General features: G+C 41.1%; 1 long non-coding RNA gene across 1 annotated transcript; it reads left to right on the top strand.

The window, feature by feature from the left end:
• The first annotated feature begins 404 nt into the window (after positions 1-404).
• Positions 405-18257, top strand: LOC133265677 (uncharacterized). The gene is made up of 3 exons (XR_009742066.1): positions 405-467; positions 1040-1156; positions 18186-18257. It is a non-coding gene; the product is annotated as an uncharacterized LOC133265677 (long non-coding RNA).
• The last annotated feature ends 5476 nt before the right edge of the window (positions 18258-23733 follow it).

Genomic DNA, 23733 nt, shown 5'->3' with positions numbered 1-23733 from the left:
GAGAAAGCCAATGGTTTTGCTGTGGGCCCAAGCACTTCTCCTGCTGCTCTCACTGCAGATGAGGCTGAGCAGCCCAGTCCTCAGGCAGGTACCTAGGACCAGGCTCTGAAGAAGGCAAGAGATGTGAGTCCAGACATCTTCCAATATAATATGGGAAGAGCTGGGTCTGACACTGTTCTCTAGTTTGCACACCTACTGCTTTCAAAAAGGCTATATTTGACCCTCCCCAGGAGAAGACTATGGGATGCCCATCACTGGCTTGCTCCTTACTCCCCGAAAGAACCCAATTCTCCCAAAAATGACCTTACAAGAAGAGTTCCATGGGTGAGGACACTTGTGTTCAGAAGGGCATTACAGAACCCTAGGTGCTCCACATGATGACCCAGGGAGGTGAGGCTAGAGTAAGGAGTGGGTACTGTAGGGCAGTGAAGGAGAAGTTGAAACTGGCTTTGAGAAGGAGCAAGCTTGTGAGTGCTGAGGAGGGATGGTTGGAGAAAGAGCTTCAGGGATGAGATGGTCTGTGAAAGTCAGCCTGGTTGCAAAAGCTCTTTGTAAGTATAACAGGGCTTAAGTTCACCATTTCAATGCTTTGGCTCCATGTCAGAGTAACTTCTGATGTGCACACACATGTACTCACACCTCTGTTCTGTTATCTCACCAGGTAAAGCAAAGAAATGCAGTATTTAATTTCGCCATCATTCCCACTTCCATCCTGCATGTGATTTTGATGGCTTTTGAATTTAACAGTACTCTGAAAGCAAATAGTTCCACTTTTTGTACTAAGGTAGAGATTGCCAGGCCTGGAGAGTTTTGTCCATGATGCAGGTCACTAGAAAGGGTTAATCAGCCAAGGGTACAAATTGTTTAAGAGAAGGAGTGCGGGAGTGAAACAATAAGAGAATTGGACTCAATTTCGTTGCATTCTCCCCCACACTCCTTTTGGAGGGTGTTTCAGGGACAGGCTGTGAGGACTGCACACTATCTAATCTGCATGTATAATGTAAATATGCACATTTTTGTTTGCTCTCTCCATCTGCAGGGAACTTGCTGGCATCAGAACAGCCATGTGGTCTCACAGCAAAGTTTCCTTGTAAAAGGAAAGGAGAAGAATTAACAAGGCTGCTTGCCCTCTGCCTCCTGACTTCTGTGCAAAGGGGTGTGCAAAGCCTGTCCTGCTCAAACCTTCACATGTTTGATCCTTGGTCTCAGGACCTGGTTAGAAAAAGCTGAACTGGGCTCCTTACAGGGATCTGGTTCGTTGACTGAGCTGGAAAATTAGCATGGAGGGAAGAGAAGAAGTTGCACTTGGCCAACATTAAATGATCATTTAAGCCAATTTCGCTAGCAAAGCAGAGAGTTTAAAAATAATTAATATTTAGGATAGGATAAATAATTTTAATCTTTGGAACAGACAGAATTAAATGGAAGCAAATTCAAGAATGCTAAGCTTTTCAGCATGAGGAAATCAAAATGTTTCATCCGAGCTGTCAAAATAAAGCATCTAGGCTGTATGTTTTGCAGGTTTTTTTCCTGTTTGCATTTGAAGCAAGTTGAGTAATTTGCAGATTGACTAAAGTAGCCTGATTCTGCATTTTTGCCTAAAAAAAAAAAAGAGCAATTTTCGTCAAGAGCTGTTACCCAGCTCCATTGTGGCCTCCTGAACAATGCTCATTACATAGCTGGGAAGCAGCAGCAGCAGCTGGAGTTGCTTGCCCTGCTATCTATAGCTTGCAGCGCTTGAAGTCCTGGTTGCCCTATAAATTGTCTATCTCCCAACTGGCTGAAATATCTCACTTTGTTCTGCAAAACGTTTTGGACTTAGGTCACCTCAAATCAGGGAGAGGTGTTACTGCACAGAAACTAAGAGTGAAGAAGCATAGAAGTTCAGACAAAGTTACCAGGATCTAGTGAAATGTTGCTTCGTAATGTCTTTCAAGAACATGACTGAGTCAGAAGGGGTTTTAATCTATTTTCCTTATTGTTCCACTGCAAGCGTGTGTATTTGTGTGACGTATTTTATGTGTATGTGGTTGTTACAGTATAAATATTAATAGCACAAGGGTGAGGATACATGTGGCCCTCAAATGAGGTTATATAAACACACAGCTGCTGTGCTATTTGTAAATTTATAAATACACGTTTTCATCAAGAGTGTGAAAGTCAAGTAAGCATGCAGAGAGAGCTGCACAAGACACCTATAGGGATTTACATGGTGCTACTTTAAATCCCAGTCCCATTGAAGTCAGCTGGACTTGCGTCACTGAATTCAGTGGGATCAGGACTTGGCACAGTGCTCTTCCTGTGATTTCCCTGGATAAAGCAGATCAAGCTACAGGAAAAACAAAGGTCACGCTCCTGTTGCAATAGCAAAAGTGCCAATCGGCTTGCTGACACCCGAACCCAATGGGGATGCTGCTGCAGCATGACACCCCACAGATGAGAGCCTCTATCCTTGTCTCCTATGGATTCTGCTGCTGACAGGAAAACAGGATCTGGATAGAGCAGTGAACAAGGAGGAAAGGAGCCTCCCTGCATTCCCCCTATGCACTGAGCTCTGCTAGAGAGGGGCAGTGGTGGTGCATCAGCAAGGCCAAAAAAAGAGCATCTCTTGTGTGTTTGAAAAGGTGATATGTTGACAATGTGCAGGCCAGATCTGTGGGCTGCCACAGTCCCATTTGTGCAGCTTTAGCAGCTGCTTACGTTTAGAGTCTCCCTAGGGAGGTTTTGTAGTCACTGTCAGACTACATTCGGGATGACAGGAGCTGATGAGTCTAAGGTTTTAGCCCATGGACAAGGTGGAGCATGAAAGCAGATGAGTCAGAGACAGGAAGGTTTCAGGCACAAACAGGAATCATTTGACCTATGAAATGGATTAAGAAATCTTTAAAACCTTGTTTTCAGGGACTCTTAAATTGTGAGGTGTAATATTATGTTTTTCCCACTGCAGAAGATGATGCTCAGACCCCAATGACAAGTCTAGGATCATTATTTAGGCTCACAGAATTACTTTGGTCATGACCGTAACCTTTGAATCAGAGGCATCTTCCCAAGAGGCTTTTTCTCAGCCTGCTGCACTAGAGCAAGTCCATGCCCAACTCTGACAAAAACCTGGACATGCGGGTATTTGTTTGAACTTTTTCCATGTTCTGTATCCCCCCAGGTTTGGCTGAAGTGACCAAGGAGAAGCTCATGAGAAGCTATTCTATAGCCTTCCGTAGTTAACCTGCTTCATAGGAAGGGTGTTGTACAAAAGTCTCTGATTTTATTTTGTTCTGTAGGGTCACTGGTGATTTAATAATTGGGCCAAAATGTAGCCATGTGGTAACCCTGCCCTGGGAGTACACTCTTCATGATGAGCACCAAAGGCCAGGATTCCTGCTTTCCAGTTTTTATGCTAAGCTGCCTGATTCAGTATAAGGCTGGCTCAGAATCCCTGTGTACCCAGTGAAGAGTAACAGGCATTTCCCGCTGGCAATTCAGACCCTAGGTGAGCTAAGGAAAGTGGGTTGAATCCAAGTTTCCTTCTACCTTTGACCAGGAAAACTGATTTTCTCCTGGTCTAACTTTATCATCAATGGAGGACAACATCTGAGGGAGGTATGATGCAACAGGTTGGGTTTTAAGCTTGCATTAGAGTGCACTGCGCTCTCACCTCCTTCTGCAGACAACACCTTATACTGAAATGAGATTAAGAGCTTTTCAGTTAATTGAATTTTTGGTTCACTAGCAAGAAAACTTCTTTTCCGTATTGTTTTTGACCAGTTATTTTCAAGACAAAAGTAAAGAGGAAAAAAAACCCCTCTTGGTTTGAGCAAAACACTTCTTTTGTCCCTTTATAAGAAGTAACAGCTGGGTTTTGAGCACACCTTTCAAAATAAAAGGGAAAGCAATTTGTAACCAAACTAAATATACAAAGGAAAGATCAAAATATTTTGTTTGAAAGCAGCAAAATGAAACATTTAGCTTTGAATAACAACTTCAATGTCAAAATGAAGTTTCTAAATTCCCCCTCCAGCCTCTGAGAGGGATTCAGTGAAGCAAATATAAATCTGCAAAAGAGTTGCTGTTACCAAATCTGCATTGCCCACTGAAAGAAAATAATCCCAAACTGTCTTTCTGATCTAAAAATGATTCTACAAATGCAAGAGATCAGCAGCTGTTTCTCGGACACAGTGCAGCGCTGTTTTAGCTGAAGTTTCGGCAAGGCACCGCTAGGCTTTACAGCAACGTCTTTGTTCAGTGATCACAAATCCCTTGTAAATTGGTACATAAAAATGTCCTGCTAGTGCCATCATAGACATAAGACATTCACCTCATCCAGACCGCAGTATGAGAGCAACCTGGGGCTTAATTTATCATACCTTTCTTTAAGTGATTTTGTATTTTTTCCACCCGGCAGCCTGGCTTTTGCTATATTTAGCTTCAATCTAGGGAGAAGGGCTGAAGGGAGTGATACAAATTTTATGGGAATGCTTTGTATTTTATCCCAAGCATTTCTTCTTTATGCAAAGTAAGACTAAAAGAAGGGAGTTAGGGGGAATAGTGGTTTCTCAAGCTAGCACAGTTGTGCAAATGGAGGATCCACTTGGGTTTTGCAGAGGAAGACTGCAGATGAGTTAAGAAAGGCATGGCAGATGCTGGTCTCCCAGTCTGCAGGGTGGAGGGAGGCTGAGAAAAGCCTGGAGATGGAGACTTCAACTGACCTATTGGCACACAGGGGAAAAAAGCTAATCTCTCAGTACGCTCCAACTTGTGCATCATCACAGACACCTCACATTGCCTTGCCTAGATCGGGATTTAAGAGCACATGAAGGAAAGGAGCTGCTGCCTGAACCCAAGCCAGCTGATCCACAGGTGATTGAATGATGCCAGCAGAACCGCTTTTGTCATCTGCCTCATCGCCCTCCACACCGTTCTTCAGCTGTGTACTTAGCTCAGCTGGATGGCCAGGCCTGACGTGCTGGCTACATCATTATCCAGACAGGGATTTTCAAAGCTACTTGAAATGCCCGTGATTGTGCACGCCTTAGGTGGCAATTTGCTGGCTGGATCCCCACGTTGCAGTCAGCAGGACAGCAGGCAACCGGTGGAGACAGCAGCTCACCTTGGGCAGGAGAGGGGTGTGCATGTGTGCATAATCCTCCTTTGCTTTCTGATTGGGTTTCTCCCTTCTCTGCTGAAGAGCAGCCTGTGGCAAAACAGGGCTGCTAAACCCTTTCCTTTATGCCTCTCTGAATACATTTGATAAAGGAGATAATTTGTCTCCTTGCAGAAGAACTCAAGAATTTCAGGGGTCAAAATCTTTGCCTCGTTGAACATCTGAAATGTTTTTTGAGCCATGAGGTTAGGGATGTAAAGAGGACTGTGTGTTACCACTGAAGTTATTCGGGACTTACATCATTGCAACTGAATACATTGCACTGGTATTTCTTCCTCTACGCAGTCTGCAGGGAGATGTCGTTGTACATCGGCCACCAGCTTTTGTACATGGTGCTCATCTGATGTGTGAGTGGTGCGCTCTGGTTGGGGTTGTGCTGGTGTAAACTGTGGCCTGACTTTAGTGCTTCTGTTTGGATAAGAATCCCCTCTGATTTTTTCAGGCATACTCTGTATAGATTAATCAAAGGGCCCCAGCTGCTGTCCCTCTGATGCATGCACTTTTCACTTTGATTTTCCTCTCCTGTCACACATAGAGCTGCCAAGCATCCAGGCTGTATGATTGCATATTCCCCACATCCCTTCATGATGGATATTAATCTGTTCAGCTGTATTTCATTCTGATTTCCTTCAGCAAGCATTGGGCTGGAGCACAGAAGAAGATGAAAGGAGGCATCACAAAAAGTCAGGCATGACCCCTGGAAACAGTAGGGGTCCAGCAAAGGTGGGGCTGTGGTTCCACCAAAACTGTATCCTGGGATAGGCTGGAAGTGATGTGTGAGAGATAGATATGGGTACACTCAGCCTGATAAGGGAGGGAAAGCTTTTTCCCCAAAGGATAACTTATGTTGGTGACACATAAAAAGAACCTACACAGAGTAAGTGAATTTGCTAATTATTCTAGTTATTTTGTTTGACTCTTATTATGTGCTTCCAGCAAAATAAACTGTTTTTCATCCCCTCCCTAATAAGTGAGCAATGGAGTAATTACCTGAAATATTATACTTCAATAGGAAAGCCACCAACCCTATCAAAGCTAGAAGAGACTATAGGGTACTGCTGAATCCCACTGTTCTCCCTGCAATATTTGTCTATTGTGTAATTCCACATCTATTACACCTGCTATTCACTGTCTTTGAAACAACAATGTCTGTCTTTATACATCACTTTTCCACCACAGATCTCAAAGTACTTCACAAAAGCAAGTGTCATTATTATCATTTTATGGATGAGAAATCGACACCAGGAGGTTAACTGTGATCAGACTATCCTACATTTACTCTTCTACCAACAGACCATCCATCCACGATGCAGATCAAATTTCTCTCCTTCATTCCTGGATCGCTCTCTCTTCCCTGTTCATCCCAATAGAATCCAAAAGTTTATGCAGTGGTTTAAATTTATGTGGAGTTATTGACACTGTGTTCTGTTCTTTGTCTCCCTGTGGTTCCTGGAAATTTGCTATTTCTGTCTGCTTTAGAAAGAACACAGATAATTTCTTTTGCTATGAGCACAGATTACAAAACCAGATCTGGTTCATGTATCTCACAAACTCTGAAGGAGCCTGGCTTTGGGAATCCAGTTAAGACTGTTGGCAGGATAAAGGATAATTACAATATTCATTATTTTAGACTCCAGTTTCCACTCCCGCATTGCACCTGGCTGCATAGTGTGAAATGCTGGTGTCTCTTTATACTGCAGCCTTCCTGGCCCACCCCTGTTCCACAATGCTTGTGGCTGTGTTTATAAATTCAGAGAAACTGTATGTTAAACAGTAGCCCCTGCCTGACCTTTTCCACCCAGCATCAGTTGTGGCAAGGAGAGAAAATGAATCTTTACCTCTGAATGATGAACTGTTTACAAATAGGGCTTGTAATGGCAGTGCTGACAGACTTTCATTTATAGCAGCTTCAGTAGGATGAGGATAGGATATTTAATGGGACAGAAGAGAGCAACAATAGAAAAGAGGAAAAGAAAGGAACAGTATTTATCTCTGAGGTGTTCCCCCAGCAAAACCAATTACTAGTCCTGTTCTTCTGAAGGATGCGAAATGGCTAGTAAAATATCAAGCAATGGAGCAGAAGATGCGTTTGTCACACCTGAATTTCCCTTTGGGATTTGGGTAGGACATCAAAGACAGAACAGATGAAAGGACATAATTCAGTTGGTCACAGTAGATTTGCAGATGCTTATTTGTGCCAGAACCTTCACCCTCTGAGTCCCTTTTCTGTTAGTGCAATGCACGCTTTGATGGAAGCAGGATAAACTCAGAACATCTTCATCAGAAGACCATTAAAATAGCTGCACAAGGGCAGCCGTCTCAAGGGGTCTAAAAAAAAAGGCATAAGAATAGGGCAAGAATTAATGTTGCTTTCCTCACATATTCCTGGATTCCATATGGGTTTGCCTTTCACTGCTCTAGTTCTCCTGTTGCACTCCCCATGCACGAATGCTTCTGAGTGCACATCATGATACCGTACGGGCATTTGCATCTAAATCTTGAGTCTGAACAATGAGCCACATTGCGTCCCTGCAAACCAGCGTCAAAGCCACTTGGATCACAAATAAGAGATGACTACACACAGGCTTTAGAGTAAATTCTTAAGAAGACAATAGTTACAGACATGGAAGTAAACGTAAAATGGGATAAAATGTTAGATAGGTTTACCAAAGACACAGAGAGTGCCAGACTAACTCGATATCTTGCTTTGATAAAGTAATTGATTTTCTAAACAAAGGAAATGCAGTAGATTTCATCTATGTGGATATCAGTAAAGCATTAGATACGGTGCTGCATGAGAAATTATTAGTTTTGTTGGCAAACACAGAGTTTAGCACAGGAACTGCAAGAGGCAAACAAGGAAACATCTGAAGGGGAAGCAACAATAGGTTTGTTTAAAGGTAGAAGCATCAGGTGGAAAGAAGGGTTAGCAATGGAAGTTCTAAAGGAGCTTCCTGAAGTCTGATCTGGCTTAAACTGTCATGAATAATCTGTGTTTAAAAATTGCCTATAACATTTGTACCTGCAAGTACAAACCTGGAAAACATTGCAAATGGGAAAAGGGGTTGGAATATTGTAAGAGGATTTAGAATAACATAGTCCAGGATGGGATCTTCTAGTATAGACTACTATGTCATGTATTTAGGTAACAGTAGCAATATTTTTTACTATAATCCATGGACCTGTCACTTGGGAATGATATAAAAGAAGAAAAACATAGGTGTAAGAATTGATGACAAGATATCTATGACCCAACAATATGATGTCACCATTTAAAAAGTCAATGTGGGGTTTGAGCATTAGCAGCTGTTTATTGTTCTACTTGAAACATAAAGGTACTGATGTCCAGGTTTGATGGGATGGGCTTTAAGCAACCTGCTCTAGTGGAAAGTGTCCATGCCCATGGCAGGGGACTTGAAACTAAATGATCTTTAAGGTCTCTTCCAATCCAAACCATTCTATGACTCTACTGTGTAACGTCAGATCTCCTGATCTGGAGCCCCATGGTCAAGAGCAGTGGATTCAAGGTGGAGCAGCTGTAGAACAGGACAGTGTGATTAAGAGAACGGAGAGCTAGTCCTGCCAGATGAATTAGGAAGACCTGCCTTGTACAGCCTAAAAGTTTCAAGACTGATGTAACTATATAGTGCTGTAAACACCAGGAGAGGGCAAAAGCGCTTTAACCTACAGGACAAGAAGATACCCGTTGGTAAAAGATACTCATAAACCCATTCAGCTTAGGTTTCAGAGGACAATCTCATTCCACCAGAATACTGCATTCAGTTAGCAGAGATGCTTTTAAAAAAACCTGCTGATTTAAAGATGGAAAGGGAATGGCTGTGGCAGAGCTGTTTTGGGGAGATTTGAACAGCACATGCCCAAAATGTTCAGTCTCCAGCACTGTTTTTTAGTCCCTTTTTAATCAGCACAGAGAAATGAAATCATAAAACAGTATGAATAAGGAAACAAACAGCCAGTCTCCTGGTTATAGGTTCTATCAGTCTCCTGCTGGTGCCTTAGCTCAGAATTATTTGTGTTCAATCTGACTGTCTCATATCTTACCAGTTCGAGTCGATTTCTAGCACATATTTTTTGCGTTGCAGTTAGGTACATTTAGCTCAGACTGAAATACAATAGTCACAACTCCCTGATAGCTGTGAGATTCCCTTTAAAGTAGATTCCAGACATAAATCCTGCACCCCAATGGCAGGGATGTATTATTCGTTTCTTAAAATGACCTTGCTTTTCATTCAGACCCCAGTGATCAATCTGAATTGTATGGATCCAATGAAATGTAGTTAGCTGATGAGGGCAGAGACATTATTTTTTCTTCCCTAGGCATAACCTGCAGCCTTGGTTGTAGTGGGCTAGTTGGCACTGATAGAGTGATCTCTGCATTGGTAAAACAGATTGACATGATGGGCATGAGCAGTTTATGCTGGAGGCTGGAGGCAGGGATGCAGGAGTTTACAAGCAAATCGGTTTAAGTACAGATTATTCTGGTTTTGAGAACGGCAGCAGGGTGCTCCGAAGTCTCATGTTGCTGCAGCTGTTTAGCCATTAGTTGAAAAGTAAAAGGTAAGAAAAAGGCATAATCTCTGAATAGCAAGGAAATATCTCAAAATGTGATAAAAAACCCCAACGTTAAAGGGCTTATTTTTTGAGTGGTAGGTGACAAGAGGTGAGATTGGCATCAGCAAGATGAATAGGGATGACTACATAAAGTAGACTCAAAGAATACGCTCTCTACACTAATCCATAAAACATCAATTCAACACCCTGGACTGGGAATCCATGTAGTAGACACAATAATGCAGAGCGAGCAGTGTGAATGCAAAAATCGAGTTACAACCAAGTAGAGTTAAATCAGGAGGGTCTGTTGCGAGGTTACAAACTGCACGACTGTGAGAGATTACACACTGCTCAGCCCTGTGGGGCTTTGTCCCTGCTTTATACATCAACAGATCAAGACATTGCAGTAATGTCAACACAGCTGTATTTTGGAGCAACTTCAGCCTTTCATCAGGGAAGGCGTAAACTTCTCTATTCACAGTCCCTGCTACGGAACTTTGAAGTCATTTAAAGATTAGCTAATGAGATGTTCTTTCTATCAAGCACTCCTTAAGCTTGGCCATTAGCAGCAAATTGGCTGTGAATAGTGTCAGATCACCTTTCATTCTGAAAGACAGCTTACAGGTGAAGGACTTCCTGAACTAGAGGTGATATCCTTATATTTAATCATCCCTTACAGAACTTTCTCTTTTCTTACTTATCAAGACACCTTTTAAACCTATCTGGGTTTATCTATAAAATCCCATGGCAAGGGGTTCAAAAACGCATCCCGATGCGTGTTTTGAATCTGTCATCAACTGTATTTATTTGATAGCCCCTCATTCTGACTGAAACAGTCAGTGCATGATAATTCCCTGTTTATATTTTCTATGGTGAAATAACAGCAGAAGGAAACAATCTCCTTGTGCATCCGTAAGTATCTAATTTTGACCACTACTGACTCTGGTTTTGAGGGCATGTCAGGCAGTGGGTCACAAATATCCCTTTGCTGCACAGCTGGAACAGTGGGATGGCAGAAATTACATCATAATGACCCTAATGCTTTCTGCCCTTTTTCTCTTTCCTCCATTTCCCAGACTTACTCTGAGACTGATCTGTCTTACAATGCCTGTATAACTTGCAGGTGTTTCATGTCAAGAGTTATTTCTGACCACACTGTCTGAAGCTCCCATTATATAGGGAACAAGGCATATGCACAAGAAATCTGTATTGTTTAACTCAAGATCACAATAAAAGGAGCTTAAATTTCACTGATTTGTTGACAATGTCATAACCTGTCTAAGAATAGCATCATAGCACAGTCATAGCAGCTTAGCTAATTGAAATCCATTTTGGTGAAACTACAAGGGAATTTGGCCTCTTGTTTTACAGCACTAACTTAATTTACTATGTTCCACAGTAAGGATCAATAAACAAACAAACAAACAAAAAGCTTTTGAGTTTATTTAGCAGAGAAAGAATTACAACTTGGAGGATAATGTCTCCCTATTTTATAATACCTTTGGCAATAATATATTGAAATTGTTATGAAGCCATGATCATATCGGAGATGTTAGGCAAAGGAAAAACAGAACAAAAGTCAGTTTTACATGCATTCCTTCACATGAGAGACAAAGCAATCAATCCTCATAAATAATATACAAAATCCCTTGAATAGCTCAAAATTCGATACACTTACTAGAATGTGACTTGAGCTCTGGGAACTATGTATAGAGAACATAGGTGGAGAGAATGATCCAAGATCCATCATTTCAAGAATTCTTATATAAGAAATAGTCATTAAAGATCCCATCAGATTGTATTGGAGGGAAGGGATTTAACACACTACAGGGACCCCACTCTTTGCTGTCATGCTGGTCAGCTGTGTTTGTTGGAAGTTTACTAAGCTTCATGTAAGGCAGATAGAATTGGATGAGGATGTGGGCAAAACTGGGGATTAGACATAAAATTTATGAGGCTGCTTGGGCAAAGAAGATAGTAAACCCTTTGTAGTCATTTATAATATCATTTTTCACTGGTTTAGATAACATGTGTCCTAATAAGATCATATTCAAAGATCATTTCCTAAACATAAGGCCCACTTTTTTGTCTTTCAGGCATGTTTATATCCTGGTGCCCCACTGTGAAAGTGCTATGGAACAAGTTCTCAGCGTCAAAATTAAGTTGGTTTATGCAAATAAGGGCTACCGAAATATCAGACCTCTTAGTGATCATATCTGGAGGACATTACATGCAAAATGAGTTAAATGAAGACCACATATGGTGCTGATCCAAAGCAGAGCTGTTTCAGAGCATTTTGTAACTTCACCAGCCTTATCTGTGCAGTTAGTAGATATGATGCACATGAGAGACAGACCTGTTGTTATTGCTTTCACAAAGGCTGACTCTGGTCTCAAAGTGATACAAATCCTCATCTTTTGGGGGAAGGACTCCATTAAAGTTGCTGGAGACACCCAGCTATTGCATGAGGATCGCAGGCTCAGCCCCAATTTGAAGGTCCCTTTAAGAACTAGTACACCAAAGCTTTAGCTTCTAGGTCCTGATGCAAACTTGCTTTGAACATGGATATTTTCACAGAAAAATTTTGGGTTTATTTGGGATGTTTCTTGTTTTGCAAGTAAAAATCACCAAGGGACATTCCTGGTAGTAACTCATGTACCTTGATACTGTGCAGTATGGAAAAATCCATGTACTCTCTAGGATACATCTCTGTATCATCAAAACCCATTACGTGCATGTTTTGCCTCCAAACATCTGCTGTTTGTTGATATTCCACTAATCTTGAGTCAAGAGACCCACAAATTCTTTTGGTGGTTCTTCTTCCTTCCTCACACCCCTGGAGTCACCATTCTGCCTTTCCTCACCTAAACCTCCTCCAAAATTACTTCTCTTGCACAGGCAGAGGAGAGTAAAAGTGCCAGTCAGCACTGCACCAAAAGTAAGGCTTTATGCAGGCCATGGGGCTGAGACAGCCATCGAACCGATGGGTTCTTTTATGAACTGCAATGTATTTATTAAATAAACTCAGGGAAAACTGCATCTTATGCTGAGCATATAACTATTACAACAGTTTGTCTCATAAGAAGATTGTTAGTCAGAAGGGAAAGAGAAATTGTTGGGTTTTTATATGTGTAACTAACCGTGCCTGGACAGAAGGGTGCATTTGGCATCATTCGAAACACTGATGTCTCTCAATGAATGCTCCCCCTCAAGGCTGTGGGAATACCCCTCTTGGTGCAGACTGGGGAGCTAGAACAAACCTTGCATGTCACACACAGAAGTTAATGAGTATTTCAGGCACAGATAAGCTTGTCTTGACAACGACAAGCATGTCAGAAGCTCACATTCTACATCCTGGAAACACTTAAGCAAATGAGATGATTCCTACAAAGTTCCTACCTTAGGGAGAATTGTTTTATTTTTTATTATTTTTAAATAAAAAGCTTTAAAATACAGATTCAAGAGAGCTGAGTAGAACCAATGCATCAAGAACACTGAATGCTGATTCTCCATCACAATAAAAACACCGATATGAATGAGGGAAGGAACAAACCATACCAGCGTAACTGGACAGCCTATCTTGGAGGTTCACTTCTATGTTTAGGATTAGAGTTCCTCCAATCTTCACAGCCCATTTAATCAAGTCCAAGTGCTTCCTTTCACTGCCTGCTCTCCTAATCTATGTAAACCAGCTCAGTCAGGCATTTTTCATTGAATTAATGCATATTAATGGGCAGTAATACATTTGTACTATTGCATACATTTTGTTGAAGTACAGTTTTCCATCTAAAGCATTTTATTCACAATGCTGCACGGTAACTGCATCCACAATTGTATCTTCAGTGATTATTCATTACAGGAATAATACAGCTACGCCAAACACTGTATTTTAGTGGTTTTTTTTAAAAAAAACAACAAAAAATATGTGATTATATTTGTAGACTGATTATTGTCATTAAATAATGAAAATAAGTTTCTGTTCAGCTACTGGGGAAAAGCAGTGGACAGGTAGAAATCAGGCTTCTTTCAGATATGAACAGAAATGGTTTTTAAGAAAGATAGAAAACAGTAGATGTAGGGTTTGGACTAAGCTTGACTCCATGGTTTGGATGCAGAGATTATGAAGCACATGAAATGTAATAAATACAAATAAACATGTGCCAAGTGGTAGTATAAATTGGGCAAAACAGAAACTTAGATTAGATGACTGGAAAGTTGTCAGATAGATATCTCATTCACATTGAGGTTTTCATGTACTTACAGACCTGGCAGATCTCTCACTAGAGTCTGTCTTTAAGCTCAGATAGAATTGGGTATGAATAAGGGACAGTTGTTGTTAATGGCAGAACAGTTGCTCAGTGTAATGCAATGCATGTGTTAATCAGTAGATGTTGGACATGCTCATGCTTCCTTTGAAGCAAATACTATGTAATGGAGACCTAAGCAGATAAAGAAGGCTGTGGAAGTAAATTTGGCTTCAATTCACACTGAGTCATCTTTTCTCTGGGCTCACCTTTCTCCTCGTGCCCTGCGAGATGCCCTCATTCCGTCACGGGGTACCCTTGGGAAAACAGGCTATGCAGTGTGCTTCAGTCAATTTGCTGCCACAGTAGGAAAAACCAGAGATACAAGACACCATGTGGAACAAGATTGATGGGATAATAATGTGTGTCCATCTTTTTCAGTGGAAAATTTCAGCATCAATTATTGTGTCGGCTGTAATTGGGTTGTCTGTTGAGGAGAGGCAGACAATGCCATTGTTCTAAAAAGGCAGGAGGCTCTGTCCTTTCCTATCATGATTCAATATCTTCCTGAAGGGAAGAAAGGCAACTCTTAAACTTAGCTGCAACTAAACAGGCAAACCATAATTAGCTGCAGCAAAATAATTAGTAACAGAAGTACCTTGAGGCAATAAGCAATTCCAGTTACTCCTATGGAGGCATTTTGACCTCACTCAGTGCCTATTACACATAACTTTCTGGAGTCTTATTGATATCACAGTGCCAAGACCTATGGGATCTGCCAGAGTTTGTTTCCATCACTTACCAAGGTAACAGCAGTTCTACAATTGCTTAAGAGATTAATTATCTTGTCAGATAATTAGACAGCCTGTAAGGGAGGTTCCCATTTCATAACTGATTTATCGCTTCAGAAGCTTCCCAGATTTAGCTTCTTTACATGAAAACTTCCATACCAATAGAAAAGTGTTAAGATATGGTTGAGTTCAGGGGAGCTTTGGGTACCTTTAACTTACCTGTCCAGGATTTTTTCCTGATTTTTTCCTGGGTTTGTGAGGCACGTGGTATTGATGCAGTAAACCCCACATCTATTTCATTGGAGCAAAACTGTGAGTAATATATAAACTTTTAGGGCGGATGGCTATTTTCATTTTGGTGGCAGCAGAATAACATTGGCTGAATGACAAGATCAGATTTTTAAAGTGAAGTGCTGCTGCAGTGAGTGTTAAAGTTACTTGGTCACCTGCTGGTCTAATGATCAGGTCACGATTTTGGCAGACCCAAGTTGGGCTACTGCATTTTGCTGTCCAATACTGGTCTTGCAGGACTGTGAGAGGTCCTGTGTATGAAAAACACATTCAGAAGAGCTTAGATCCCATAGCAGCACTTAAAGGCAGATTTTCTAGTCTGTTTCCCCATCTAAATACTGGTGTTTTCTGGGAAGCTCATACAGACTGAGGATATAGGGCTTATTTCAAACCATTAGTCCTTCAGCATATTGTGTCTCTTCTGTGCAACAGGGAGAGATAGGATTGCCCAGTATCCTAAGGGAGGTTGGTCTTGTAGGAGACAGTGAAGTGATCCATGATGAGGTAAGTACAGAGTGAATTAACACTTTTTATGTGCACCAGCTCATATTTGTTTTCCTTGAAAGCGTTTGTGAGACTTAAAGGGCTTCTTGGGAATTTGTAACATCAAGTGTCCAAAGTTTCATTGGATATATCTGAGACAGAAGGCAGTAAACAGAAATGCCATGCACCATTTAGCTTACTCCTAATGTAGAACTTCATGTGAAAGTGTGACACACAGAACTAGGAAAGCTGGCTCTCCTGGTAAAATAAGGCAATTTTCATGGATTTTCTTAGAGGAATATGTATTACTTATACGAATATGCTAACATTTTGTTGGAGCATATGTGAAAAACCCTGTCTATTTGCCTGCCAAAGACCTTCCCAGGAAAACAGTTGTGCTAACCTGTTTAAATAAAGCATCCACCAGGATGTTATAATACTAAGTGAATGGGAAAATACATCAAGAAGAAAATCTGAGATTGCATTTTGAGTCTCTATGTGTTCTGAGGGGACATTGGTCTGGGGCAGTTTATTCCAGCCTCTAGTTAACATGAATAATTGTTTTGTTTCAGGCTAGAAACTCTCGGCTATCAATAAAATGCAGTTGGTGTAGTCAGCCTCCTGTGGGGTACTTAATGATCCATAAAACTGTTTAAAGAGAAGCTGCCAACCTGATTTTGGCCCAACCTGTGACTTTAGTTTTGATGTATCTGCATCATACACATGCTTATTTGCATTTTCTGGCTGCAAAGTGGAAACTTCAGAAAGCATAGTATTATCTTCACAAACTTCATTTGCCTCTTTTATATGAACCTGGAATTGAATATCTTATTTCACAATAAGATCACAGCTGTAACTTCCAAATCACCAGTGTCCTGTGATCCTTCTCCCAAAGCATTGGAAGACAAGGTGACTTCATTATGGAAATGATGGAGAGGGCAATGAAAATGACTGAAGAAGAAGCCTCTACCTTCAGTGCCTCTACAAATGTGCTTACTTGAAAGCATTGTTACTACTTGACTTGCCTGTATTGTGCATACATGCACCTTCTTACAGCCACACTCTGGGGACCACGTGGCAAATACGCACTGTGATTGCATTGTGTGATGGTGAAACTCCAGCATACAAGCATGAGAAGCACGGTCAGGACCCTGCTGACATTTGAGACCTTTCCACCTCAGATGTGGCAAATGGTACGGCAACACAAATAAACTTGAGAGCATCCATTTGCCTTGTCTTTGGCCTTGCTTCACCCAGCTTTGAATGTTCTCCATTGAGCCTATAGAAATGGGAGCTGACAATGCAGATTGCTACTTCCCTGTTGCTTCCCCTGCCACACTTTAGACTAGTACATCTTACTTGAAATTGTTTGCTGTCATAGCCAATCTCTTTAAGGACTCGGGGAAGAACACTTTAATTAGCCCTGATGAAGCGGCAGGAGCCAAGTGAAGCCTGGTAGCTCTTACTCTCCTTATGTTTGTATTTCCTGCCATATATACTTGCTGGCAGAATTTTAAACCTGGCTAATTACACTTTGTGGTGTCTAGACGTCTTTAGCAAGTGCTTCTCTCCTTTCCTACTTACAATTTAAACTTGCATGCTCCCCCTACTCACCCTGCACAATATCCAGATAGACACAACACAGAGCACTTGACACTCAAGGAAAAAAAAGAATGAAGACAAGCTTGGGGGAGATTGGAAACTGCACCATAAAAATCAGCCATGATGTCCCAGCTTCCCCAGTCACCAACAGATCCTTGCATCAGTTTTACATCACTCCATCAGCAAGGGCTCCTTGAATCAAGTTCTAATCCTTGCCTCCCAGTCTCCCAAGGAAGGCAAGTCAGACCTTTCACTGCAGATCCAAATGCTATTTGTCAACTCATTGCCTGTTTGCTGTTAGTTTTCTTTCACACTGAAAGAGCTCAAATGATGAGGAAATTATACTGCTTCTTTTAAAGAAGCCATCACATCGTATGAGTGTGTTTGTTACTGGTAATGAGAGGATCAACTGCCCTAGGCTAAATAGTCAGGGTGGGATTGTGGGAAGAGATACATCTGCAGACACAGAGCTGTGAAAATGGCACAAGCACATCAGTAGAAAAGCTTGTGACAGAGCAGACCTGCTGCCCTCATCTCAGCATTTACCCTCCAGGAGGCATCACATTAGGGTGTTACAGAGAGCATACGGTTCAAGCACACAACCAGGAACTCTGACATGTCACTGCACACTAAAAGAGCACCTGGGGTTGTCCAGATACACTGAACCTTCACCTGCAGTCTGCTCAGCTCCCCTCACACTATGAGGTGAAGCACAGGCATGGCTTCCCTTCTACTGGTTTTCACTTGCTCTCCCTGCCCTTGTCAAACATGACAGGTTTTGTAAGCTGTATTAGAGAGCAAAATCCCTCTTCTAATTTGTCCTTCAAGAGAAAAAGCACACAGAAGCCAGATGCCCAATATATGACTTTGTTAGATACTAGGCTAAGACAGAACAGATGATCATCTGGGAAGAAATCATACTGTTGTTAATAGATCCTTCAGCAATATTAGCAGACTGCTACAGCTTATATTACTCTCTTGAATCTCAGCTGCTTTTTCCTCTGTACATGTTCTACATTCACCGTTCTCTTTCTTTTCTTACAGATAAAGCCATCATTCAGATCCTGCTCATCTGCCACTCCATTTCAGCAATTTTCCCCAACTGATGTTTCAATGATTCTCCTCCTCTTTCCTCACTTATCTAACATCCAGTTCTATACCAAGGGGAGGGAAAAATGGTTTATTTCCATGGGACCAAAAATAACTGAAACCATTAAAATTCAATTCCTTCACTGCTTTGTATCAGAAAATTTGACCCACGGCAATTAGGAGAACTTGGCAAACTAATTTTTGTAAATGGGCCAATTAGAATCTGTACAGGTATTTCTGTAGGTGAAATGCTGCTTTGCTCCTATCATGGCTGCTGCCTCAGAAGTTCATCAAGCCCAATGGTTACACATATACAGCATACATAAATTATACATAATCTCACATGAGTTAGAATATAATTATATCATGCGTATATAACTGGAAGAATGTCACGCATCATGAAGCCATAGTCTGCTACAGAATGATTATCCAAACCTTTCCCCTCCAGAGAAGACAGTACATTGCCATACCTGGTCAGACGTTCAGTTAGGAGCTGAGCAGCCGTGTAACATGTCTTCCATGAGTTCTGCTCTGAAACAACTCTATTTGAAGGAAGTAAGTTAAGGCAGTTACAACTCTTGACACCAAACAACAATAGATGCATATGTTGATATAACAAACTGTGAGTGCTGTGACAAAGAAACGTTATACTTTTTGCTGAGAAGGGTTCCTTGTTTTCAATGTAGTGGGAAAGGGACAATGGGTACAAAGTGGCTTGAAAACATTCAGGAAAAAAAACATTTCAGAATGACAAGACACAGCCATGAAAACTTTCTCAACCCCCCAAATCCAATAAGCAACACAGGAAGACTTCCAGAGAGGTACCACTTGCATAATTTCTAAAGCAATTGTTGTGAATAGAGCAGAAACTTCCTCCTTACTTACCTCCATTCTCACCCTTAGTAGAACTGGCATTCCCTCAGGAAACACCAGATCAAAAACACCCCCTGCCACTTATTTATAAATACCTCCTCATTAAATACTTTGCATAATGACTGAGGAAAACAGTGGGCCCTGGGTGACTCTTCCTCTCACAACAGCTCATGGGCTTCAGCTGCAATTATTTCCAATGGTAATTGTAAAGATAACACCATTTAAAATATCTAATGTTTTATTCAATATTTCAGGTAAGTTTCAATTACTTCCAATTATAAATCAACAGCTTTCTATTTAAAACAATTATTGCCCTTTATAACCTCTTTCAAGTCAAATAAACTGTTTGCTTTTACTCATCATTGGCTTCTTCCATAGGAATTCATTCTAGGCCTTTCATTAACCCCTTATGTGCCTCCTGACTCTACAACACAATCAAGCCTCTGACAAAAAGCTGCCAGTGCAGCCCCTGAGACAATCAAAATCGATTAAACTCATTAAAACCCAATATGACTCAATTACAGGCAACAAGATACAATTGTGATTAATTGAATAGTGCTGGGGTACTTGGTACTCAGCAAAGGCCACTGGGGTGAGGATGAGCTCCATCTCTAGGAAATGAGGGTGTCACCATGAGCAGTGATTTCTTGTATAAGCACAAAGCAAGCAAGGGGAATAGTGTTACATACCATCTTAAAACAGGACCACTGTGGCATTCTTTGCTTCATTGACTTTGTGGGGAAACAGTGCTTGAAGGAAGAATCTCCCAAAGACATGCATGCAGTGATGTTAGCCTATGTGTTATTTTCCTATGTCTTTGTAGCATAAAATACAATAATACCCTGATAACAGGAATTGGCTATTCTGTGATTTTGGAAAGACAAAAGTCTGATCACAAAAGTGTTTGAACCTGTGGAAAAAAAGCCCTCCCTTTCGATATGGGACAGGAAGAAACTCCTCATTTGCAAGTTGTTGTCTCCTTGCAGTTCTTTGAAGGTGAGAATTCCCCATTCAATAGCTTTAGATAACTGTGAGAGCTAGTGGGGAATAAAAAAGTTTATTTTGTGAGATGTAGAACAGAGGCAATTTGTCCTTCATTTCACTCAATTTCTTTCTTTTTTTTTCTTTGACGAAAATTTGCCACATTTAAAACAAAGTATTTTTTAAAGTTGTTTTATTTCTAACAGAAGAAAGAAGAAAACAAACAAAAAAACCCCAAACACAAATCTTTCAAATAAACCCCACATTTTAAAAAATCTTTTTTTCCTAGTGGGATATTGCTAAAAATGATGTGTTCTTCTCTTTGGGTTTTTGGCCACACTTTCATTTAAGAAGTATTCTCTTCCCACAGATAAAAAAAGGGAAATGTGCATTAGCTTAAAAACATCCATAAAGCTTAAAAATTTTCATTTGGGATTTTTCTTTGGAAATGGAAAATTAGAGAAAATCAAAATAGGTCAGGAAAAGATTTCCATTTAGCCAAAACAGTGCTTTTGAATTAATTTATTCTCAATCAAAACATTTCACTTGGCTCTAATCACTGGTCTGAAGTCACCCTGCAGCATTCAGGAGGAGTTGATTTAGATGCTCCCATGGGTTCCCGTGAATTGGAAAAATAATCAGTCAATCATTTTCCTGCTCTCAGAGTTTTCTGTTGTCAAGTAATTCTCCAGATCATACTATCCTCTTGCGGAAACACTTTGTCTGGCTTATATTTTTACCTAGCAACAATGATTATAGTATCTGCGGCCACAGTCCAGCAAAGCACTTTACACATATTCTTTAGTTAAAACATAGTCTCCTTGATGTTAATGAGGTATTCATGTACTTAAAGTTAAGCCCAAGTTTAAGTGATTTGTTGGACCAAGTCCTAAACCCTGGAAAAGGGAAGTGCTGAGATCTGTTTTGTGGAAGTGTCCACAGCTTCTAAAGAAGTGTGGCTTGGCAGCAGTTAAAAATTGCATTGATTCAAGTAAATCAGTTTAGAAATTGATGAAGATCCACTTAACCATCTTCCTTTTAAGGCTCCTTTTTAAGTCCCCTTAAAGCTAATTTGATGAAGGGTGCTTTCCAAGCAGTTTAAGACTGGGGCTTGCTCTGACTGACCACGTTCAGCTCATGAATCATAGAATCACAGAACAGTTAGGGTTGGAAAAGACCTTAAGATCATCCAGTTCCAGCCCCCCTGCCATGGGCAGGGACACCTCACACTAAACCATGTCACCCAAGCCTCTGTCTAACCTGGCCTTGAACACTGCCAGGGATGGAGCATTCACAACCTCCCTGGGCAACCCATTCCAGTGCCTCACCACCCTCACAGTAAAGAACTTCTTCCTTATGCTGCAATGAGTAACAGCTTTTGCTGAAAATTTGTCCCTGGATACCCATATGTAATCACCTTGCTGAAGAGGAGATCTGAACAAGCAAACTTTCTGAGGTTTTATACAAATTATATACTTTATAGCAATTTTTTTTTACATCAAAATGATCAAATTATTGTGTTCAAAGCTCTATTGAGGTGATATAACCTGGATATTACTGTAATGTACTCTGCTCCAATATTACTTACATTAAAAACCCCGTCATTATGCATAGTGGGAGGACAAAGAAGGTTCTTCCCACCTTCTTGCACCTTGTAACCTTAAGGATCCCTCTGAAAAGCAGCAGGCAGCATCAGCTGGGTAATATAAATACAGCTATACAGTGCAGTGTAGTGATATTCCTGCCTCAGGGGTTGTCAGAAAATCCCATGTGTTCGGTATAGAGGAGAAAAAAAAGATATATTTCTTGAAAGTCACCAATCACTTGCTTCAGTGTTTTCCTGCAGACCTTACACACACAAAAATGTATTTGAAATATCAATTCAAAATGCTTCAGAGACAAGTTTTCCTACTGGCAAAAGGAAGCTCGTTACTGACAGTGCTATGGGAACAAAAGTATCTGCTGAAAAGCATCAGCCAATGCCCTTCCCTTGGTCTGGGGAGCAGATAATGCAAAAGGATTGTGTAATGTGATGCAGGTCCACCTTTGGGCTAAGTGTATTAGAGGCTTGGGTGGCATCAATAAAGTACATCTAAACCAGGCCCAATTCTCACCTGTGACGCTTAACATGCTTCAGCCACCCGGATTTGGGTGGCTTCAGGTACAGGTGTAATAGGTTGCTACATGCTCTCGCTTGATCCTGACAAAACCCAATCTGTGAGTTATTCTGACGCCTGTCAGGTACAACAAAATGGCACAATACATTTTACTGTTTGCATATTAATCTCATCTTTACAGAGATAAGCAATGAAATATCAATGTCTTAAATCTCTAATTCATTGATTTCAGAATTAGTCTATTTCATCTCTGTATCTCATCACAGCCATCCAGAAACAAGAGACAAGGATAAGAAATCCATAAATACCAGTGTGTGGCTAAAGAACAGTTATTCAAGATAACACATAAATATTAAAACAAGGACAGACTAAAGTCAATATGCCCAAACATATTTTAATCACTTCATAATAAACGGATAATTTTGAGAGACTTCCTAACTCAATTATCCTTTGTTTTTTTCCATTCATTGTTTTACAAATCCTCTTCTAATTCAGGACAGAGTGGGGAAGGGTGTTGGAGCACACCAGTGCCTCTCGCTGATTCTGGCTGGGTTCAGGATATGTTGAAGTCCATTGATCAGAAGGGTCGCAGTGTATTCCAGTGCCTCTGGTTCAGTCCAGCAGAGATGCTGTGCTGACTCCTTCCTTTCGCCTCCACTGCTGCTGCTTCTCCACACCTTCCTAGAGGGGTGAGAAGGTGAATTCAGCACATCTCATCATAGCTCAGTCTGACACCTCTCACAGCTCTGCCACCACATTCCTGGGCAAAGACCAACATCCCTGGGGCAATCCATGCAACTCCATCACTAAGTTGCATCCTGCTCCTGCAGCCCTCTTCCCAGCTTGGGTAGCCATGATTTGGGCTACTGCATATTGGATCTACCTACGCACCAGCATTCCCCTCAACCCTGCTCAATACAGATGGGTTCCTTCCTGAAATATGCCTTCCTGGCAGCGCCCATTGGGAGCATCCAAATATGCAGCCATTTACAGTTTACATTAGCAATGGGGACAGATAGTGAGGGTCTGGTCACCTAAGGCAGGGCTGCTGCTGAGGTGAAGTGATTAAAGTATTAACTGCTGGAATAGCTGTCCATCCCACTCATCTCCATCAGAAGCAATTAATATGGATCATATATGTTTTGCAAGAAGAATATCTTTCCTTTCAAACCTTGGAGTAACTCCAGAGAGGATTAGGTGGAAGACTGAATGAGCTAATTTGCATAAATTAGGTAAAATGTGAATAGTAATTTGCATTCCGGAAGGCTCTCTTTGGCTCTTTATGATATATTGATGCCATCTGGAGAACCTAGCTATGAACCAGATATTTGTTGGAACAATTTTCCGCAGGCTGTTCCCACAAACTTTGCAGGTATGTTCAGAAATATTCCCCTTTCCTCCAATTGCTTGGAGCAGGGTTAAAAACCTCTTAATATAAGTGGCCTTTTTTATCCAACAGAGGACAATTCAGATAGCTTAAGGAGAAATACTTGGTACATTGGAAACACTCTAATTGCTGTTCTTCACCTGAG

Source organism: Pezoporus flaviventris, unplaced genomic scaffold (genome assembly GCF_033815535.1).
Source record: "Pezoporus flaviventris isolate CSIRO_AGI_PZ_B2104156 unplaced genomic scaffold, CSIRO_AGI_Pfla_v1 ptg000006l, whole genome shotgun sequence".
NCBI classification, from domain to species: Eukaryota; Metazoa; Chordata; class Aves; order Psittaciformes; family Psittacidae; genus Pezoporus; species Pezoporus flaviventris.
Note: the sequence above shows the minus strand (reverse complement) of the source record. Positions and strands in the feature narration are given on the sequence as shown.